Below are 21,734 nucleotides of genomic sequence, written 5' to 3'. Positions count from 1 at the left end.
ATCTACTTTCTGTATATTATTGTAAGTATATCAAAATCAATATATGATGACCATTCAAAATTCTTTTTTTTTTTTTAAAAAAAAACAATGTGAATGAATAAATTTCCTTCTGTGACTGTAAGCTCTTTTCAAGGACAACTTTATGACCTTAACTATATGCCTGGCAACACAGAACAATTCCTGTCACAGAAATGAAACAGTAACTGATAATAATAAACCAGAAATAAAAATTGATGTCACCCAAGAATCTTCCCTCTCTGCTTACTTCTCACTTCCAAATAGTTATATCTATTCACTCTCTCCATCCCTTAGACAATCTTTTATCATCCTTTGCAACAACTTCTAAAGTTGTACCCTCTCAGGTACAGGCTTCTTCTAAATTTTTTGTTAATAAAGCCAGAATTAACTTTTTGAAACCCATATCTAATCATGTCATTTCACTCTTGGTGGAAATGTAAATAATTACAGCCACTATGGAGAACAGCATGGAGGTTCCTTTAAAATCTAAAACTAGAATTACCATATGACCCAGCAATTCCACTACTGAGCATATCCCCTGAGAAAATCATAATTCAAAAAGACACAAGCATCTCAGTGCTCACTGCAGCATTATTTACAATGGTCAGGGCATGGAAGCAACCTAAATGCCCATCAACAGATGAATGGATAAAGATGTGATACATATACACAATGAAATATTACTCAACCACTAAAAGTAACAAAATTGGGTTGTTTGTAGAGATATGGATGGATCCAGAGTTTGTCATACAAAATGAAGTAAGTCAGAAAGAGAAAAACAAATGTAGTATATTAATGCATATATGTGGACAAGAGGAAAGGCTTCCCTAGTGGCTGAGCTGGTAAAGAATCTGCCTGCAATGTGGGAGACCTGGATTTGAACCCTGGATTGGGAAGATCCCCTGGAGAAGGTGAAGGTTACACACTCCATTATTCTAGCCTAGAGAAATCCATGGACTCTATAGGTCCATGGAGTCACAAAGAGTTAGACATGACCGAGCAACACTTACTCACTCGCTCATGGAATCTAGAAAAACGGTATAGATAAACTTATTTGCAGGGCAGGAATAGAGATGCAGATAAAGAACAGACATGGACACAGTACGGGAAGGTAACGGTGGCATGAACTGGGAGATTGGGATTGACATATGTAAGCTACCATTTGTAAAACAGATAGCTAAGTGTGAAGCTGCTATATACTACAAAGAGCTCAGCTTGGTGCTCTGTTATAAGCTAGAAGGGTGGTATGGGGAGAGTGTGAGGGAGGTCTAAGAGGGAGGGGGTGCAGGAGGGCCTAGAGGAGCTACTCCACTTCAAGGTCAGGAGGCGTGGCGGTGGGGAGATACCCTTCGTCCAAGGTAAGAAGCAGCAGCTGCGCTTTGCTGGAGCAGCCATGAGGAGATATCCCATGTCCAAGGTAAGAGAAACCCAAGACAGTGAGTGTTGCAAGAGGGCATCAGAGGGCAGACACACATTCTAATCACACTAAGATGACAGCCTTGTCTAACTCAATGAAATTAAGCCATGCCCTGTGGGGCCACCAATATGTGCTGTCATGGTGGAGAGGTCTGACAGAAAGTGATCCACTGGAGAAGGGAATGCCAAACCACTTCTTGCCTTGAGAACCCCATGAACACTATGAAAAGGCAAAATGATAGGATACTGAAAGAGGAACTCCCCAGGTCGCTAGGTGACCAATATGCTACTGGAGATCAGTGGATAAATAACTCCAGAAAGAATGAAGGGATGGAACCAAAGCAAAAACAATACCCAGCTGTGGAAGTGACTGATGATGGAAGCAAGGTCTGATGCTGTAAAGAGCATAGGAACCTGGAATGTTAGGTCCATGAATCAAGGCAAATTGGAAGTGGTCAAACAGGAGATGGCAAGAGTGAATATCGACATTCTAGGAGTCAGAAAACTAAAATGGACTGGAATGGGTGAATTTAACTCAGATGAACATTATATCTACTACTGTGGGCAGGAATCCCTTAGAAGAAATGGAGTAGCCATCATGGTCAACAAAAGAGTCTGAACTGCAGTACTTGGATGCAATCTCAAAAATGACAGAATGATCTCTGTTCTTTCCAAGGCAAACCATTCAATATCACAGTAATCCAAGTCTATGCCCCAACCAGTAATGCTGAAGAAGCTGAAGTTGAACGGTTCTATGAAGACCTACAAGACCTGTTAGAACTAACACCCCCCAAAAGATGTCCTTTTCATTATAGGGGACTGGAATACAAAAGTAGGAAGTCAAGAAACACCTGGAGTAACAGGCAAATTTGGCCTTGGAGTATAGAATGAAGCAAGGCAAAGGCTAATAGAGTTTTGCCAAGAGAATGCACTGGTCATAGCAAACATCATCTTCCAACAACACAAGAGAAGACTCTACACATGGACATCACCAGATGGTCAACACAGAAATCAGATTGATTATATTCTTTGCAGGCAAAGATGGAGAAGCTCTATACAGTCAGCAAAAACAAGACCGGGAGCTGATTGTGGCTCAGATCATAAACTCTTATTGCCAAATTCATTCTTAAATTGAAGAAAGTAGGGAAAACCACTAGACCATTCAGGTATGACCTAAATCAAATCCCTTATGATTATACAGTGGAAGTGAGAAATAGATTTAAGGGACTAAATCTGATAGAGTGCCTGATGAACTATGGACTGAGGTTCGTGACATTGTACAGGAGACAGGGTTCAAGATCATCCCCATGGAAAAGAAATGCAAAAAAGCAAAATGGCTGCCTGGGGAGGCCTTACAAATAGCTGTGAAAAGAAGCAAAGGAGAAAAGGAAAGATATAAGCATCTGAATGCAGAGTTCCAAAGAATAGCAAAAAGAGATAAGAAAGCCTTCCTCAGCGATCAATGCAAAGAAACAGAGGAAAACACAAGAATGGGGAAGAGTAGAGATCACTTCAAGAAAATTAGAGATAGGAAGGAAACATTTCATGCAAAGATTGGCTTGATAAAAGACAGAAATGATATAGACCTAACAGAAGCAGAAGATATTAAGAAGAGGTGGCAAGAATACAGAGAAGAACTGTACAAAAAAGATTTTCATGATGAATATAATCACGACGGTATGATCACTCACCTAGAGCCAGACATCCTGGAATGTGAAGGCAAGGGGGTTTAGGAAGCATCATTATGAACAAAGCTAGTGGAGGTGATGGGATTCTAGTTGAGCTATTTCAGATTCTGGAAGATGATGCTGTGAAAGTGCTGCACTCAATATGCAAGCAAATTTGGAAAACTCAGCAGTGGCCACAGGACTGGAAAAGGTCAGTTTCATTCCAATCCCAAAGAAAGGCAATGCCAAAGAATGTTCACACTACCACATAATTGCACTCATCTCACACACTAGTAAAGTAACACTCTAAATTCTTGAAGCCAGGCTTCAGCAATATGTGAAACATGAACTTCCAGATGTTCAAGCTAATTTTAGAAAAAGCAGAGGAATCAGAGATCAATTGCCAGCATCCGCTGGTTCATTGAAAAGGCAAGAGAGTTCCAGAAAAACATCTATGTCTGCTTTATTGACTATGCCATAGCCTTTGACTTTTTGGATCACAATAAACTGTGGAAAATTCTGAAAGAGATGGGAATACCAGACCACCTGACCTGCCTCTTGAGAAACCTATATGCAGGTCAGGAAGCAACAGTTGGAACTGGACATGGAACCATAGACTTGTTCCAAATAGGAAAAGGAGTACATCAGAGCTGTATATTGTCACCCTGCTTATTTAACTTATATGCAGAGTACATCATGAGAAACCCTGGGCTGGAAGAAGCAAAAGCTGGAATCAGTATTGCCAGGAGAAATATCAATAACCTCAGACATGCAGATGACACCACCATTATGGCAGAAAGTGAATAAAAACTAAAAAGCCTCTTGATGAGATTGAAAGACAAGAGTGAAAAAGTTGGCTTAAAGCTCAACATTCAGAGAATGAAGATCATGATATCTGGTCCCATCACTTCATGGGAAATAGATGGGGAAAGAGTGGAAACAGTGTCAGACTTTATTTCTGTGGGCTCCAAAATCACGGCAGATGGTGACTGCAGCCATGAAATTAAAAGGCCCTTACGCCTTTGAAGAAAATATGACCAACCTAGGTAACATATTGAAAAGCAGAGACATTACTTTGCCAACAAAGGTCCGTCTAGTCAAGGCTATGGTTTTTGCACTGGTCATGTATGGATGTGAGAGTTGGACTGTGAAGAAAGCTGAACACTGAAGAATTGATGCTTTTGAAGTGTGGTGTTGGAGAAGACCCTTCAGAGTCCTTTGGACTGCAAGGCAATCCAACCAGTCCATTCTAAAGGAGATCACTCCTGGGTGTTCTTTGGAAGGAATGATGCTAAAGCTGAAACACCAGTACTTTGGCCACCTCATGCAAAGAGTCAACTCATTGGAAAAGACTGATGCTGGGAGGGATTGGGGGCAGGAGGAGAAGGGGATGACAGAGGATGAGACGGCTGGATGGCATCACTGACTCGATGGACTTGAGTGTGAGTGAACTCCGGGAGTTGGTGAAGGACAGGCAGGCCTGCCGTGCTGTGATTCATGGGGCTGCAAAGAGTCGGACATGACTGAGCGACTGAACTGAACTGAACTGATACATACATAAGTCTGAATTTGGCAATAAGGAGTTCATGATCTGAGCCATAGTCAGCTCCCGGTCTTGTTTTTGCTGACTGTATAGAGCTTCTCCATCTTTGCCTGCAAAGAATATAATCAATCTGATTTCAGCATTGACCATCTGGTGATGTCCATGTGTAGAGTTTTCTCTTGTGTTGTTGGAAGACGATGTTTGCTATGACCAGTGCGTTCTCTTGGCAAAACTCTATTAGCCTTTGCCTTGCTTCATTCTATACTCCAAGGCCAAATTTGCCTGTTACTCCAGGTGTTTCTTGACTTCCTACTTTTGTATTCCAGTCCCCTATAATGAAAAGGACACCTTTTTTGGTTGTTTGTTCTAAAAGGTCTTGTAGGTCTTCATAGAACCGTTCAACTTCAGCTTCTTCAGCATTACTGGTTGGGGCATAGACTTGGATTACTGTGATATTGAATGGTTTGCCTTGGAAAGAACAGAGATCATTCTGTCATTTTTGAGATTGCATCCAAGTACTGCAGTTCAGACTCTTTTGTTGACCATGATGGCTACTCCATTTCTTCTAAGGGATTCCTGCCCACAGTGGTAGATATAATGTTCATCTGAGTTAAATTCACCCATTCCAGTCCATTTTAGTTTTCTGACTCCTAGAATGTCGATGTTCACTCTTGCCATCTCCTGTTTGACCACTTCCAATTTGCCTTGATTCATGGACCTAACATTCCAGGTTCCTATGCAATATTGCTCTTTACAGCATCGGACCTTGCTTCTGTCACCAGTCACATCCACAAGTGGGTGTTGTTTTTGCTTTGGGTTCATCCCTTCATTTTTTTTTCTCCACTGATCTCCAGTAGCATATTGGGCACTTACCGACCTGGGGAGTTCCTCTTTCAGTATCCTATCATGTTGCTTTTTCATAGTGTTCATTGGGTTCTCAAGGCAAGCATACTGAAGTGGTTTGGCATTCCCTTCTCCAGTGGACCACATTCTGTCAGACCTCTCCACCATGACCCATCCGTCTTGGGTCGCCCCACATAGCATGGCTAGTTTCATTGAATTAGACAAGGCTGTGGTCCATGTGATCATATTGGCTACTTTTCTGTGATTATTGTTTCAGTGTGTCTGCCCTCTGATGCCCTCTTGCAACACCTATCATCTTATTTGGGTTTTTCTACCTTGGGTGTGGGCTATCTCTTCACGGCTGCTCCAGCAAAGAACAGCCTCTCCTCCTTAAACTGAAGAAAGTAAGGAAAACCTCTAGACCATTCAGGTATGACCTAAATCAAATCCTTTATGATTATACAATGGAAGTGAGAAATTTAAGGGACTAGATCTGATAGACAGAGTACCAGATGAACTATGGACAGAGGTTCATGACATTGAACAGGAGACAGAGATCAGGACCATCCCCATGGTGGTAAAAAACACACACACACACACACACACACACACACACAAAAGCAAAATGGCTGTCTTAGGAGGCCTTACCTATAGCTGTGAAAAGAAGAGAAGCAAAAAGCAAAGGAGAAAAGGAAAGATATAAACATCTGAATGCAGAGTTCCAAAGAATAGCGAGGAGAGATAAGAAAGCTTTCCTAAGCGATCAGTGCAAAGAAATAGAGGGAAACAACAGAATGGGAAAGACTAGGGATCTCTTCAAGAAAATTAGAGATATCAAGGGAACATTTCATGCAAAGATGGGCTTGATAAAGGACAGAAATAGTATGGACCTAACAGAAGCAGAAGATATTAAGAAGAAATGGCAAGAATACACAGAACTGTACAAAAAAAATCTTCACAACCCAGATAATCACAATGGTGTGATCACTTACTCACCTACATTCAGACATCCTGGAATGTGAAGTCAAGTGGGCCTTAGAAAGCATCACTGCAAACAAAGCTAGTGGACGTGATGGAATTCCAGTTGTGCTGTTTCAAATACTGAAAGATGATGCTGTGAAAGTGCTGCAATCAATATACCAGAAAATTTTGAAAACTCAGCAGTGGCTACAGGACTGGAAAAGGTCAGTTTTCTTGCCAATCCCAAAGAAAAGCAATGCCAAAGATTGCTCAAACTAATGAACAATTGCACTCATCTCACACTCTAGTAAAGTGATGCTCAAAATTCTCCAAGCCAGGCTCCAGCAAAACGTGAACCGTGAACTTCCAGATGTTCAATCTGGTTTTAGAAAAGGCAGAGGAACCAGAGATCAAACTGCCAACACCTGTTGGATCATCGAAAAGGCAAGAGAGTTCCAGAAAACATCTATTTCTTTTTTATTGACTAAGCCAAAGCCTCTGACTGTAGGGATCACAATAAACTGTGGAAAATTCTAAAGGAGATGGGAATACCAGACCTGCCTCTTGAGAAACCTATATGCAGATCAGGAAACAACAGCTAGAAGTGGACATGGAACAACAGACTGGTTCCAAATAGGAAAAGGAGTACCTCAAGGCTGTATATTGTTACCCTGCTTATTTAATTTATATGCAGAGTACATCATGAGAAACACTGGGCTGGAGGAAGCACAAGCTGGAATCAAGATTGCCAGGAGAAATATCAGTAACCTCAGATATGCAGATGACACCACCCTTAAGGCAGAAAGTTAAGAACTAAAGAGCCTCTTGATGAAAGTGAAAGAGGAGAGTGAAAAAGTTGGCTTAAAGCTCAACATTCAGAAGACCAAGATCATGGCATCTGGTCCCATCACTTCATGGGTAATATATGGGGAAACAGTGGAAACAGTGTCAGACTCTATTGTTTGCGACTCCAAAATCACTGCAGATGGTGATTGCAGCCATGAAATTAAAAGATGCTTACTCCTTGGAAGGAAAGTTATGACCAACCTAGATAACATATTAAAAAGCAGAGACATTACTTGGCCAACAAAGGTCCATCTAGTCAAGCCTATGGTTTTTCCAGTGGTCATGTATGGATGTGAGAGTAGGACTGTGAAGAAAGAAGAGCACGGAATACTTGATGCTTTTTAAGTGTGGTGTTGGAGAAGACTCTTGAGAGTCCCTTGGACTGCAAGGAGATCCAATCAGTTCATCCTAAAGGAGATCAGTCCTGGGTGTTCATTGGAAGAACTGATGCTGAAGCTGAAACTCCAATACTTTGGCCACCTCATGCGAAATGTTGACTCATTGGAAAAGACCCTGATGCTGGGAGGGTTGGGGTGAAGAGGAGAAGGAGAAGACGGAGGATGAGATGGCTGGATGGCATCACCAAATTGATGGACATGAGTTTGTATAAACTCCCGGAGTTGGTGATGAACAGGGAGGCCTGGCGTGCGAGACTGAACTGATACATACTTAGTGGGGTTTCCCTCATAGCTCAGTTCGTAAAGAATCCCCCCACATTGTAGGAGACTCCAGTTTGATTCCTGGGTTGAGAAGATCCGCTGGAGAAGGGAAAAATCTACCCACTGCAGTATTCTGACCTGGAGAACTCCATGAACTGTATAGTCCATGGGCTCACAAAGAGTTGGACAGGATTTCAAATCTTTTAGGATTTCAAATCATAAAAGTTGATGCTGTGAAAGTGCTGCACTCAATATGCCAGCAAATTTGGAAAACTCATCAGTGGTCACAGGGCTGGAAAAGGTCAGTTTTCATTCCAATCCCAAAGAAAGGCAATGCCAAAGAATGCTCAAATTGAACTCATCTCACACACTTACAATGTAATGCTCAAAATTCTCCAAGCCAGGCTTCAACAGTACATGAACCATGAATTTCCAGATGTTCAAGCTGGATTTAGAAAAGGCAGAGGAACCAAAGATCAAACTGCCAACATCTGTTGGATCATCACAAAAGCAAAAGAGTTACAGTAAACATCTACTTCTGCTTTATTGACACCGAAGCCTTTGTGTGGATCACAACAAACTGGAAAATTCTTAAAGAAATGGGAACACCAAACCACCTTACCTGCCTCCTGAGAAATCTCTATGCAGGTCAAGAAGCAACAATTAGAAGTGAACATGGAAGGTCGGATTCATTCAAAATTGGGAAAGGAGTATGTTCAAGGCTGTATATTGTCACCTCGCTTATTTAAGTTGTATGCAGAGTACATCATGTGAAATGCTGGGGTAGATAAAGCACAAGTTGGAGTCAAGATCGCTGGGAGAAACATCAATAACCTCTGATACTCAGATAACACCACCCTTATGTCAGAAAGTGAAGAAGAACTAAAGAGCCTCTTGGGGAAAGAGAAAGAGGAGAGTGAAAATGTTGCCTTAAAACTCAACATTCAGGAAGCTAAGATCATGGCATCCTGTCCCATCACTCCAAGACAAATAGATGGAGAAACAATGGAAACAGAGAGAGACTTATTGTTTGGGGCTCAAAAATCACTGCAGATGGTGAGTGCAACCATGAAAATAAAAAATGCTTGCTCCTTGGAAGAAAAGCTATGATCAACCTAGACAGCAAGTTAAAAAGCAGAGACATTATTTTACCAATAAAGGTCCATCTATTCAAAGCTATGTTTTTTCCAGTAGTTATGTAGTATGGATATGAGAATTGGACTATAAAGAAAGCTGAATGCCAAATAATTGATGCTTTTGAACTGTGGTGTTGGGGAAGACTCTTGAGAGTCCCTTGGACTGCAAGAAGTTCAAACTAGTCCATCCTAAAGGAAATCAGTCCTGAATATTCATTGGAAGGATTGATGCTAAAGCTGAAACTCCAATACTTTGACCACCTGATCTGAAGAACTGACTCTTTGGAAAAGAGTCTGATTCTGGGAAAGATTGAAAGCAGGAGGAGAAATGGATGGCAGAGGATGAGATGATTGGATGGCATCACTGACTTGGTGGACAAGAGTTTGAGTAAGCTCAGGGAGCTGGTGATGGACAGGGAATCCTGGGGTGCTGTAGTACACGGGGTCGCAAAGAGTCAGACACGACTGAGCAACTGAACTGATATATACATAGCAGTAAGTAGAGAGGGGAATTTTTTTTCTTTGCAACTCATTTACCAGAGAAGTGATTTTCACCACATTTATTTATAAGCTCTTTCGGTCCATTTATTCACCTCACCCTCAGGGAGGTGTAATGATGCTTTCAATAGTATTTTTGAAAATAATAATTGAGTGTGTTAGCTTCAATCTGACTTAGGAGTGAACCTCCTTACAGACAGCACTAGGTCTTCTCTGGTACTCTATGCCAGCATATTTTAATATGGTATTCAGTATCAGTAATTATAGTTCCCCATAGTATTATAATTCAAAGGTATAATACATGTCTACCAACTTAATCTCTATCTGCAATACATGCAAAATTTTGTCCCAAACTACTAATCTCTTTTTTAATTAGCCTTTGTTTTTAGAGTGGAAAGGGAATAGGATTTTTATTAATTGGGTTTTCAGAGAATTCAATGTATACTGCCATTAATGTAATAAAACAATAATAAATCATTTGTATTATAGAGAATCAGTAATTTTATTATGCCCTACTTTTCAAATGAATGCACAAAATATGCTTGATATTTGATAGACTGCTGAAATAGCTAAAGCAATGTTAATTACATATTTATATAAAAAACTTTGGAAAATATTTTACCTATCTCATTTCAAATCCTGTGACTCCAAATTCATTATTTATAGCTTTAAAACTTAAAACTGACTGGCATTTCAAACACCACTTTTTAAAACTTTATGGAAGCTGATAATTTTCAAAAATGATCAAGAAGATCTGGGATGAAGGAAGGAAATTGAGCACAAAGTTTAGGAAATGATATGAACTGTTAAAAATATAAAAGTTCATTTTACATATGGTAATGTATATGTTTCAAGGCTACTCTCTCTATTCATCCCACCCTTTCCTTCCCAGACTGTGTCGACAAATCTGTCCTCTATGTCTGCATCATCATTGCTGCCCTGCAAGTAGCCTCATCAGCACTGTCTTTCTATATTCCATATATATAGATAACGGGTGAGAATTCTCTATATGATACAGGGAGTCAAACTCGGTGCTTGGTGGCTATCTAGAGGGGTGGGAGGAAGATTCAAGAGGGAGGGGACATATGTATGCTTATGGCTGATTCATGTTGATGTATGGCAGAAACTGACACAGTTTTGTAAAACAGTTATCCTCCAATTAAAAATAAATTTAAAAATACAAAAATCTGATAAGCACAGTGTTCATTAAAGTACAGATTTAAGCAAAGCTGAAAATTATATATGATATCAAGGAATATATCACAAATGATATCCTTACTTTGGACACTTTAGTGATAATCTTTATTGTGCACTGATACAAGTGAAAGGCACATGCTCAAGTATTATCATTATATAGTTACAGCTGTGATGGACATATCAAAAAGGGTTTAAGACTCATATGCTTCTTTACAATATGATTCCTAATTGATTACAATTCATAAGGATAATTTATCTCATCAAGAAGTCAGTTAATTCCCCAGTTTACCCTCAAGAAAATAAGAGCTAGGTGGTCTCTTGTGATAAGGCAAAAGAGAAAAGGAAAGATCCACCCATTTTAATGCAGAGTTCCAAAGAACAGCACAGAGAGATAAGAAAGTCTTCCTAAGTGATCAGTGTAAAGAAATAGAGGAAAACCATAGAATAGGAAAGACAAGAGATCATCCTGGAATGCAAAGTCAAGTGGGCCTTAAGCATCGCTACAAACAAAGCTAGTGGAGGTGATGGAATTCCAATTGAGCTATTTCAAATGTTAAAGATATTAATAAAAGTTATCAAAAACCATGACTGAGCAACTGAACTGAACAGAGTCCATTTAGATACACAAAATGTGGACAGATCACAACTAACAAAACTGTATGGGTCTCTTATGTGTGAGTCCACAGCAAGGCCCAGTTCTTTGAGGAGGATGAATAGATTCAAGATACTATCTGAGACTGTACCAACTAGTTTGCCACCATTGGTGCCTGTAACTAACATCATTCTGTACTTTGCCATCATATTTTACTTTGCCATCACATTGTACTTTTCTATTTCATTGTCAACCCATGCACCATCATAGAACAGTTCAGTTCAGTCGCTCAGTTGTGTCTGACTCTTTGCAACCCCATGAATCACAGCACGCAAGGCCTCCCTGTCCATCACCAACTCTTGGAGTCCAGTCAAATCCATGTCCATCGAGTCGGTGATACCATCCAATCATCTCATCCTCTGTCGTCCCCTTCTCTTCCTGCCATCAAACTTTTCCAGCATCAGGGTCTTTTCAAATGAGTCAGCTCTTCGAACTAGGTGGCCAAAGTATAGGAGTTTCAGCTTCAACATCAGTCCTTCCAATGAACACCCAGAACTGATTTCTTTTAGAATGGACCGGTTGGATCTCCTTGCAGTCCAAGGGACTCTCAAAAGTCTTCTCCAAGACCACAGTTCAAAAGCATCTGTTCTGTGGTGCTCAGCTTTCGTCACAGTCCAATTCTCACATCCATACATGACCACTGGAAAAACCATAACTTTGACTAGATGGACTTTTGTTGACAAAGTAATGTCTCTGCTTTTGAATATGCAGTCTGGGTTGGTCATAATTTTCCTTCCAAGGAGTAAGCGTCTTTTAAATTCATGGCTGCAATCACCATCTGTAGTGATTTTGGAGCCCCAAAAAATAAAGTCTGACAGTGTTTCCACTGTTTCTCCATCTATCTGCCATGAAGTGATGGGACCAGATGCCATGATCTTCGTTTTCTGAATGTTGAGCTTTAAGTCAACTTTTTCACTCTCCTTTTTCACTTTCATCAAGAGGCTTTTTAGTTCTTAACTTTCTGCCATAAGAGTGGTGTCATCTGCATATCTGAGGTTACTGATATTTCTCCCAGCAATCTTGATTCCAGCTTGTGCTTCTTCCAGCCCAGTGTTTCTCACAATGTAGTCTCCATAGAAGTTAAATAAGCAGGGTGACAATACACAGCCTTGACGTACTCCTTTTCCTATTTGGAACCAGTCTGTTGTTCCATGTCCAGTTCTAACTGTTGTTTCCTGACCTGCATATAGGTATCTCAAGAGGCAGGTCAGGTTGTCTGGCGTTCCCATCTCTTCAAGAATTTTCAACAGTTTATTGTGATCCACACAGTCAAAGGCTTTGGTGTAGTCAATAAAGTAGGAATAGATGTTTTCTGGAACTCTCTTTCTTTTTTTCACGATCCAGCAGATGTTGGCAATTTGATCTGTGCTTCCTCTGCCTTTTCTAAAAGCAGATTGAACATCTGAAAGTTCATGGTTCACGTATTGCTGAAGCCTGGCTTGGAGAATTTTAAGCATTACTTTACTAGCGTGTGAGATGAGTGCAATTGTGCAGTAGTTTGCACGTTCTTTGGCATTGCCTTTCTTTGGAATTGGAATGAAAACTGACCTTTTCCAGTCCTGTGGCCACTGCTGAGTTTTCCAAATTTGCTGGCATATTGAATGCAGCACTTTCACAGCATCATCTTTTAGGATTTGAAATACAAGCACAATGTAAAACATGTTATCTTTCTGATATAAAATTTATCAGTTAGTTTCAGGCTTATGATTCATCTCCAAAGATGATATGGTTTTCTTGTGGTTGTGGAGACCATAATGCATAGACCATTGCTTATTCCCACTCTGACATATTAATTTTATCAGACCTTAGCCTCCATCTTAAGTAATGGCGGAAAAAGTTTCACAGCTTTGGGTACCTTTTAAAGATTATGGCATTACTGTTTCCATCTTATCAGCCAAGTCCAGCCACACTATTGTGATTCTTGAAACTTACTATAAGATGTTTCATTTTTCAGGACATTTTAAGTCTGACAATAATATACATTCTTCTCACAAAAGCCAGTCAATAATGGGTTGATTTTCAAGGTAGCCAATGAAACTTTCATGTCCCCTACCATCTACTGCCATGTGGGATTAATGAAATTTGGTACAATTTTCCCAAATCAACTTAAAAAAGATTTCTGACTTTACATATCTTCCCTCTTTCTGTATACATGCCTTACTAAGACAATTTGCTAATTGGATGTTCTTTTTTAAGAAACATACACAGATGTATAGAACAGTCTTTTGGACTCTGTGGGAGAGGGAGAGGGGTGGATGATTTGGGAGAAATGCATTGAAACATGTATAATATCATATAAGAATTGAATTGCAGTCCAGGTTCGATGCAGGATACAGGATGCTTGGGGCTGGTGCACTGGGATGACCCAGAGGGATGGTACAGGGAGGGAGGTGGGAGGGGGGTCCAGGATGGGGAGCACGTGTACACCCATGGAGGATTCATGTTGATGTATGGCAAAACCAATATAATATTGTAAAGTAATTAGCCTCCAATTAAAATAAATAAATTTAAATTAAAAAAAATAATGGACCTAAACTTGCAATTAAAAAAGCTATGTGTAATAAGAGATTAAAAGACGCTTACTCCTTGGAAGGAAAGTTATGACCAACATAGATAGCATATTATAAAGCAGAGACATTACTTTGCCAACAAAGGTCTGTCTAGTCAAGGCTATGGTTTCTCCAGTGGTCATGTATGGATGTCAGAGTTGGACTGTGAAGAAGGCTGAGCTCTGAAGAATTGATGCTTTTGAACTGTGGTGTTGGAGAAGACTCTTGAGAGTCCCTTGGACTGCGAGGAGATCCAACCAGTCCATTCTAAAGGAGATCAGCCCTGTGATTTCTTTGGAAGGAATGATGCTAAAGCTGAAACTCCAGTACTTTGGCCACCTCATGTGAAGGGTTGACTCATTGGAAAATACTCTGATGCTGGGAGGGATTGGGGGCAGGAGGAGAAGGGGACGACAGAGGATGAGATGTCTGGATGGCATCACTGACTCGATGGGCATGAGTCTGAGTGAACTCTGGGAGTTGGTGATGGACAGGGAGGCCTGGCGTGCTGCGATTCATGGGGTCACAAAGAGTCGGACATGACTGAGCGACTGATCTGATCTGATAATAAGATTACTTCTTAACTAATGGGCAGCTGCTATATATAACACAGGAAGCCCAGCCTGGTGCTCTGTTATGACCTGGAGGGGTGGGATGGGAGCGGAGAGGGAGGTGTATATATAATAAACAGGAAGGGAACGTATATATAATTATGATTGATGCACAATGTTGTATGGCAAAAACCAACATTGTAAAGCAATTATCCTCTGATTAAAAAAAAGACTGCTTCCTAAAAAAAAAAAAGAAAGAAAGTAATCATCCCCAAGTGGTTTTCAGGTAATGGTACACTTGACAAAAGCAACATGTATGCTTATAAACTTATTTCGAGCCTTTCCTTGCCACAGTTCTTTCTTCCCCATATCAACAACCGTCTGCTGATCTGGTTGTTATCATGGTCAAAAGAGCCTCCAAGTGTCATCATGGTCAAAAGAGGCCTAGCAGATTCAAACTTAATTCTTGTTCAACCACCTGGATTTTATTGCTAAATTAACATGGTCCTAGAGCATAATGATAAAAACTACCTGTTGGGTCCACTGATCTCAGAATCGCCTACAGTGGCCTATGTGACCCAAATAAGGGGATCTAAGGATTTTTATAATTTTTGTAAAAATGTCCTTGTCCCCATTGCATTTTACACTTGCAGTTGAAATGTCTAGGTGTAAATAGTAAATGATTGGTAAACAAAGAAAGTGTAGTTACTGCTACTAATTTGTGGCACACTATGTTTGTGTTGGTGAAAAGAGATACACATCCCACACAGGGAGAAGGAACCAATTATACTTCTGGTGTGACAAAACAGCGAGGAATATTAATGATCTTCTTTCAGAATTGCCATGGAATAAGGGAAAATGCCCTTGTATATCCCTTGCAAACTGTTGCAAATATCTTATATTTGAATGCTATTAATCCCAGCAACAATTTCAGACAATATGTCCTTTAACATTGGAGAAGGAAATGGCAGCCTATTCCAGTATTCTTGCCTGGAAAATCCCATGGACAGAGGAGCCTCATGCACTACAGTCCATGGGTTACAAAAGAGTCAGACATGACTTGGCAAATAAACAACAATAATCTTTTAATCTTACTCTAAAATCTATTGGAAACAGCAGAGGATGGTTCTCCACCTTCTACATTTCCCAATCAAAACATCTTTCAGCACCTTCAGATGTATATCTTTTCCCTTTCCTATCATTATTTCCTTTGCTGCCACTCACTTCTTACATGGGATAGATGAGTGCCACCTGACTAGTGGTATGGACAAACAAGACAGCTTGAACTGATCACATGGTCAGTTCATACTGAAAACAAGGGCTAGAATCATTTTTTTTTTCACACATAACTGGAAACCTCCAGACCTACTGCTGGCTAGGAGACCACATTATAGAAATTATTAACCTGGGTATAGACTCACAAAGTTTCTCTTTAGGAGTCTGAACAACTGTAGACAATGCTTTCTGTACAGAGTACCATGTGCACCCCTAGAACTGTACTACTAGTTTTGAGGAAACCAAGTATTAATGTGTTTCAGTTTTGAAAGCACAACTATTTGTTCCTTAAGATATTCATAAGAAACCTTCATGTTTAATGACATACCTCCAGTAGATCATACATGCCTTGTATGACTGTAGAGCTCTTTCCAAATGAGTATCACTCTTGTTAAACAAGGGAGAATCCCAGAGGGCTAACATACTCATTAATTATGTGTGACCTGAAGGCAGTTATTCCTCCAATGGGAGTCATAAAGCTTTTTTTTTTTAAATGGCATATAATTTGTACCTGACTTTAGTTGAAGTGATCATCAATAACATTTGAGCTCTAGAAAGCATTGAGGTCAACTTCAATTTACTTTACAGGGTTATTATGAATAATAGAACTGCCATAGACTACATATTTGCAGACCAATGTGGCATTTGTGCTACTTCTAATGCAGCTTACCATTCCTGAATTAATTTCTCTATTCAAGTATTATGACCAATAAGGAAACTTAAGGAGAAAGCCTCCTCAGAGTGTAAGCTAGATTCAACTGTTTAATAATATTTGTTCACCAAAGTCCAGGATGTTGGTGGGCATGGTTGAAGTCAATTCTACAGTTTGGCCACATTCTGCTTCTTAGAGCCCCGTATATAGTTGCCTTAATTAAATGCAGTATGAAACAAATTGGTTGGATATTTCCTCAGTCCCTTAGATATATTTTCTTGTGATTAACAAAGTGACATACACTGGGAAAATTCTTCAGAAGCCAATGCTTCACAGGTCTCTCATTTTTCTTCATATTTTGCAAGCAGAAAAATTGACTAGTGTTTAAGACTTCCCTGGTATCTCAGGTGATAAAGAATCCACTTGCAATGCAGGAGACCCAAGTTTGATCCCTGGGTTGGAATGATTCCCCTGGAGAAGGGAATGGCAACCCACTCCAGTATTCTTGCCTGGAGAATTCCATGGACAGAGAAGCCTGGCAGGCTACAGTTCATGGAGTTTCAAAAAGTTGGACACGACTGAGCATCTAACACACACACACACATTCCAGACTCTTCCAAGATGTTTGAATAGTGAAGAGTCTTTGAAAATAATGATAGTGCTTCCATATGGAATCTACGACACTTTTTTTTAAAATAAGCATAATTAAAATCTCTCTCTCTAGCCAAGATCAGATAGGTTCACTGGCCATTATAAAGGTTTCCCTATGCTTGATATGTCTGTCTAGTAACAGAAAATGCTTCATGTGCAGTCATCACTTGTCCTTCTTTTCAGTGTGTTGTGGGATGCGGGGTTCAGGAACCTGTCACAATTGTTAATATTCTGACTACTGCTATTACTCTGAGCAGTAAACTGTTCTTTGTCTTTGATTTAAGAACATCAGGTCTTCTGCAAGCATAAATGAAACTGTGGCAGGTTAACTTTGTCAGCCTACAAATACAGTAAAATTTCAGATTCTTTAAAATTTTAAGCACCACAACATCCATATCTTCAGAAATTCCTTTTAGAAGCAAGAAGTGTATACAAAGAAAGTAAAATTACATATAAAATTACAACAGTGCTGAAAAAAGGCCATCATTTGGCTTTGTATATATGCAAAATCCTATCAAATCAAGAATCCAGGAGAATCAAGCTGAACAATCCACATTATTAATATCAATTCAAATTCTTCTTGCTTTGCACTATCTTCTTTGGTCTTTACTATTGAGTCACCTTGGAAGAGTAAGGAAACCTATAAGAACAAGAGTAAGCAAAGTAAGAGTCAAAATTTTAAACCAACAAAGTGTTGAAGTAAGTAATTATTTTTCTTTCATCATCATTGATTTAACATTTCTCACTGAAGTCACAATTTCCTCAGTTTCTTTTTGAAATATTTTTATTTAGGGAAGAAAGATCTTTCTTAAATATTTCCTATTTATAAAGGAAAGAATGCATTTACAACATATAGCATTAAATGCCCTTCAGTTCAGTTCAGTTCAGTCGCTCAGTCATGTCCGACTCTTTGTGACCCCGTGAATTGCAGCATGCCAGGCCTCCCTGTCCATCACCAACCCCCAGAGTTCACTCAAACTCACGTCCATCAAGTCACAGATGCCATCCAGCCATCTCATCCTCTGTGGTCCCCTTCTCCTCCTGCCCCCAATCCCTCCCAGCATCAGAGTCTTTTCCAATGAGTCAACTAATCTCATGAGGTGGCCAAAGTATTGGAGTTTCAGCTTCAACATCAGTCCTTCCAAAGTACACTCAGGACTGATCTCCTTTAGAATGGACTGGTTGGATCTCCTTGCAGTCCAAGGGACTCTCAAGCGTCTTCTCCAACACCACAGTTCAAAAACACCAATTCTTTGGTGCTCAGCTTTCTTCACAGTCCGACTCTCACAACCATACATGACCACTGGAAAAACTATAGCCTTGACTAGACGGACATTTGTTGGCAAAGTAATGTCTCTGCTTTTGAATATGCTATCTAGGTTGCTCATAACTTTCCTTCCAAGGAGTAAGCGTCTTTTATTTTCATGGCTGCAATCACCATCTGCCGTGATTTTTGAGCCCCCAAAAATAAAGTATGACACTATTTCCACTGTTTCCCCATCTATTTCCCATGAAGTAATGGGACCAGATGCCATGATCTTCATTTTCTGAATGTTGAGCTTTAAGCCAACTTTTTCACTCTCCTCTTTCACTTTTATCAATGAACCAAATTTTTTATTCTCCCAGTTCAATTTAGATATAGAAGACATAAAAATCAATGATCCTTTTCTCTATTTTTTCAATATGTGATCATAATGACCTATATTACAAAACATATGTCCATTTAAAATTTGTCTTCACTCGTAAGTACACTCAATATAAAGTGCAAGTTTTAATAGGAAGTGAGCTAAATTCTTTTTTATGTAAAAGATGTTTTATCTATGTTTTTAATGATGTAGATCTTTACTTATGCTCAAGACATATCAAATATTTCAGAATGCTTTTATCTCAAGCCAGATCTTATTCACTTTTAGTATGTGGACATTTCTTCTTTAGATAGGAATATATCCAGTATTTTACCATTAGCAGTAAATGCATTGTGTGGCATTGAATCAGTCAGACAAAAACACTGATGAATCCTGAAATCCGTATAATTCTTGACAGAAGGATCATCAAATAAGTGCAATTAAAAAGAGTTTAATAAATAAACCATTTATAAATATATGAAAATCATACTGTATGATAATGCACCTTGAAGCTGTCAGAAGCAGGAAAACATTAACATGCCTAGTCCTGAGTTCTTAAAGATAGAAAACAGTTACCAGAACTTAGTGAGAACTCAAACTCAGCTGCCCCAAAGGGACTGTAGCCTTTCTTAGTAGTACAGAGCTCCTGCCAATCTACAGTGTGATAGGGAAGGATTCAAAGCAATTTTTAACCTGGCATTGCCCTTTACCCATGTCCTCAGAATCTGACAATACCTCCTATTGATATTCCAATATCTTCTGGCCTAACTTGAAGCCAGAAAACAGGGAAGCCTGGCTGAACAATTTCACAGAGCTCAACAACCTGGAGCTTGAGAGTGGATGTTCCACGACAAACATAAATGAAGGAGGAAAACTCAGATATAGCCACTTAAAATTAAAGACTTCAGGGATGCAATAATCCCACAAAGAAAAACTGGAGAAAAGACAATTATTCTTTCTGAAAGAACCAAAAATTTGCTAAAGCAACAAGGACAAGAGAGGATAACCCAGTAAAGCAGGGACTGACAAGCTTTTTCTTGATGGATCAGATGTAAATATTACAAGCTTGCAAACTATAGCCTCTGTTGCAAATACTCTTCCATGTCATTGTAGCAAAAGTAAACAGACAACACTTGTTGACTGAGCATGGCTGTTTCAATAAAGCTTAATTTATAAGAACAAATAGAAGCACCCCCTTCACCATGGCCCATAGATTTAACCTCTAACATCCTCTGTTTCTAACCACTAGACCCACATTTAAAGGACTCAAGTGATTTGGTCAAGCTCAGGGATTTATACATTATCAGACATATCATGGATGGGGAGAATAGAAAACATCTTAAAATTCTGTTTTCCACTATTTCTAGTGTATGTATAATTTTAATGCCAAAAAATGTAAAAAGGGAGAAAGAAAGCAACAAGAATCTTTTGAAATTTACAAAACTGGTGATATACTTCAATTCATATGCTCAAGAGGCCCAAACACAATATACACAAAGAAACTTAGAGACATAAAATAAGACTTCTGAAAGAATATTAGAAATATTAAATCTTAAAAGAAGCAAAATGAGAAAAAAGTTTTACCTTTAAAGAAATAAAAATAAGAAAAATGGCTGACTCTAGAACATAAAAGTTGGAAGTCAAAATACATTGAAATGGTATAATTAAAGAACTAAGGAAAATAATTGGCAAGCTAGAACTCTATACTCAGTAGAAATATTTTTGAAAAAATGAAAGTTGATACATCCAGTATGGAGAACAACAGTATGGAGGTTCCTTTAAAAAGTAGGAATAAAACTACCATATAACCCAACAATCCCACTACTGGGCATATATCCTATTGTTCAGTTGCTCAGTAATGTCCAACTCTTTGTGACCCCTTGGACTGCAGCATGCTAGGCTTCCCTGTATTTCACCATCTCCCAGAGTTTGCTCAAACTCATGTCCCATTGAGTCGGTGATGCCATCCAATCATCTCATCCTCTGCCATCCTCTTCTCCTGCCTTCAAACTTTCCCAGCATCAGGGTATTTTCCAGTGAGGCAGTTCTTCACATCAGGTGGCCAAAATATTAGAGCTTCAGCTTTAGCATCTGTCCTTCCAATGAATATTCAGGGTTGATTTCTTTTAGGATTGACTGGTTTGATTTCCTTGCAATCCAAGGGACTCTCAAGAGACTTCTCAAATACCACAGTTCAAAGCATCAGTTCTTCAGTGCTCAGCCTTCCTTGGGCTTCCCTAGTAACTCAGATGGTAAAGAATCCACCTGCAATGCAGGGTCTGGAAGATCCCCTGGAGAAGGAAATGGCAACCCACTCCAGTATTCTTGCCTGGAGAATTCCATGGACAGAGGAAGCCTGGCAGGCTACAGACCATGGGATCACAAAGAGTCAGAAATGACTGAGTGACTAACACACCCACAACCTTCCTTATGGTCCAACTCTCACATCCATAAATGACTACTGGAAAAAACCATAGCTTTAACTGTTCTGACCTTTGTCAGCAAAGTAATATCTCTGCTTTTTAATATGTCATCTAGGTTTATATTCTAAGAAAACCACAATTCAAAAAGACATATGCACCCCAATATTCAATGCAGAACTTTTTCCAATAGCCAGAACATGGAAGCAACCTAGATGTCCATCAACAGATTAACAGATGAAGAAGTTGTGGTGTGTGTGTGTATATATATATAATGAAATATTATTAAGCCACTAAAAGTGACAAAATTGGTTCATTTGTAGAGATGTGGATGGATCTAGAGTCTGTCACACAGAGTGAAATAAGTCAGAAAGAGAAAAACATACAAATAGAAAAAACATACAAAGAGCAAAAAGAAACATACAAATAGAAAAATATTCAAGTATCATGTATTAATGCATACATGTAGAATCTAGAAAAGTGATATAGATGAAATTATTGCCACAGAAGGAATCGAGATGCAGACATAGAAAACTGACTTGTGGACACAGTGAGGGAATGAGAGGGTGGGATTAA

Source organism: Bos grunniens, chromosome X (assembly GCF_055505025.1).
Source record: "Bos grunniens cultivar Pamir isolate PY7600 chromosome X, Bosgru_T2T1.0, whole genome shotgun sequence".
Taxonomy (NCBI): Eukaryota; Metazoa; Chordata; class Mammalia; order Artiodactyla; family Bovidae; genus Bos; species Bos grunniens.
The sequence above is the reverse complement of the archived record's forward strand: the minus strand, read 5'-3'. Positions refer to the sequence as shown.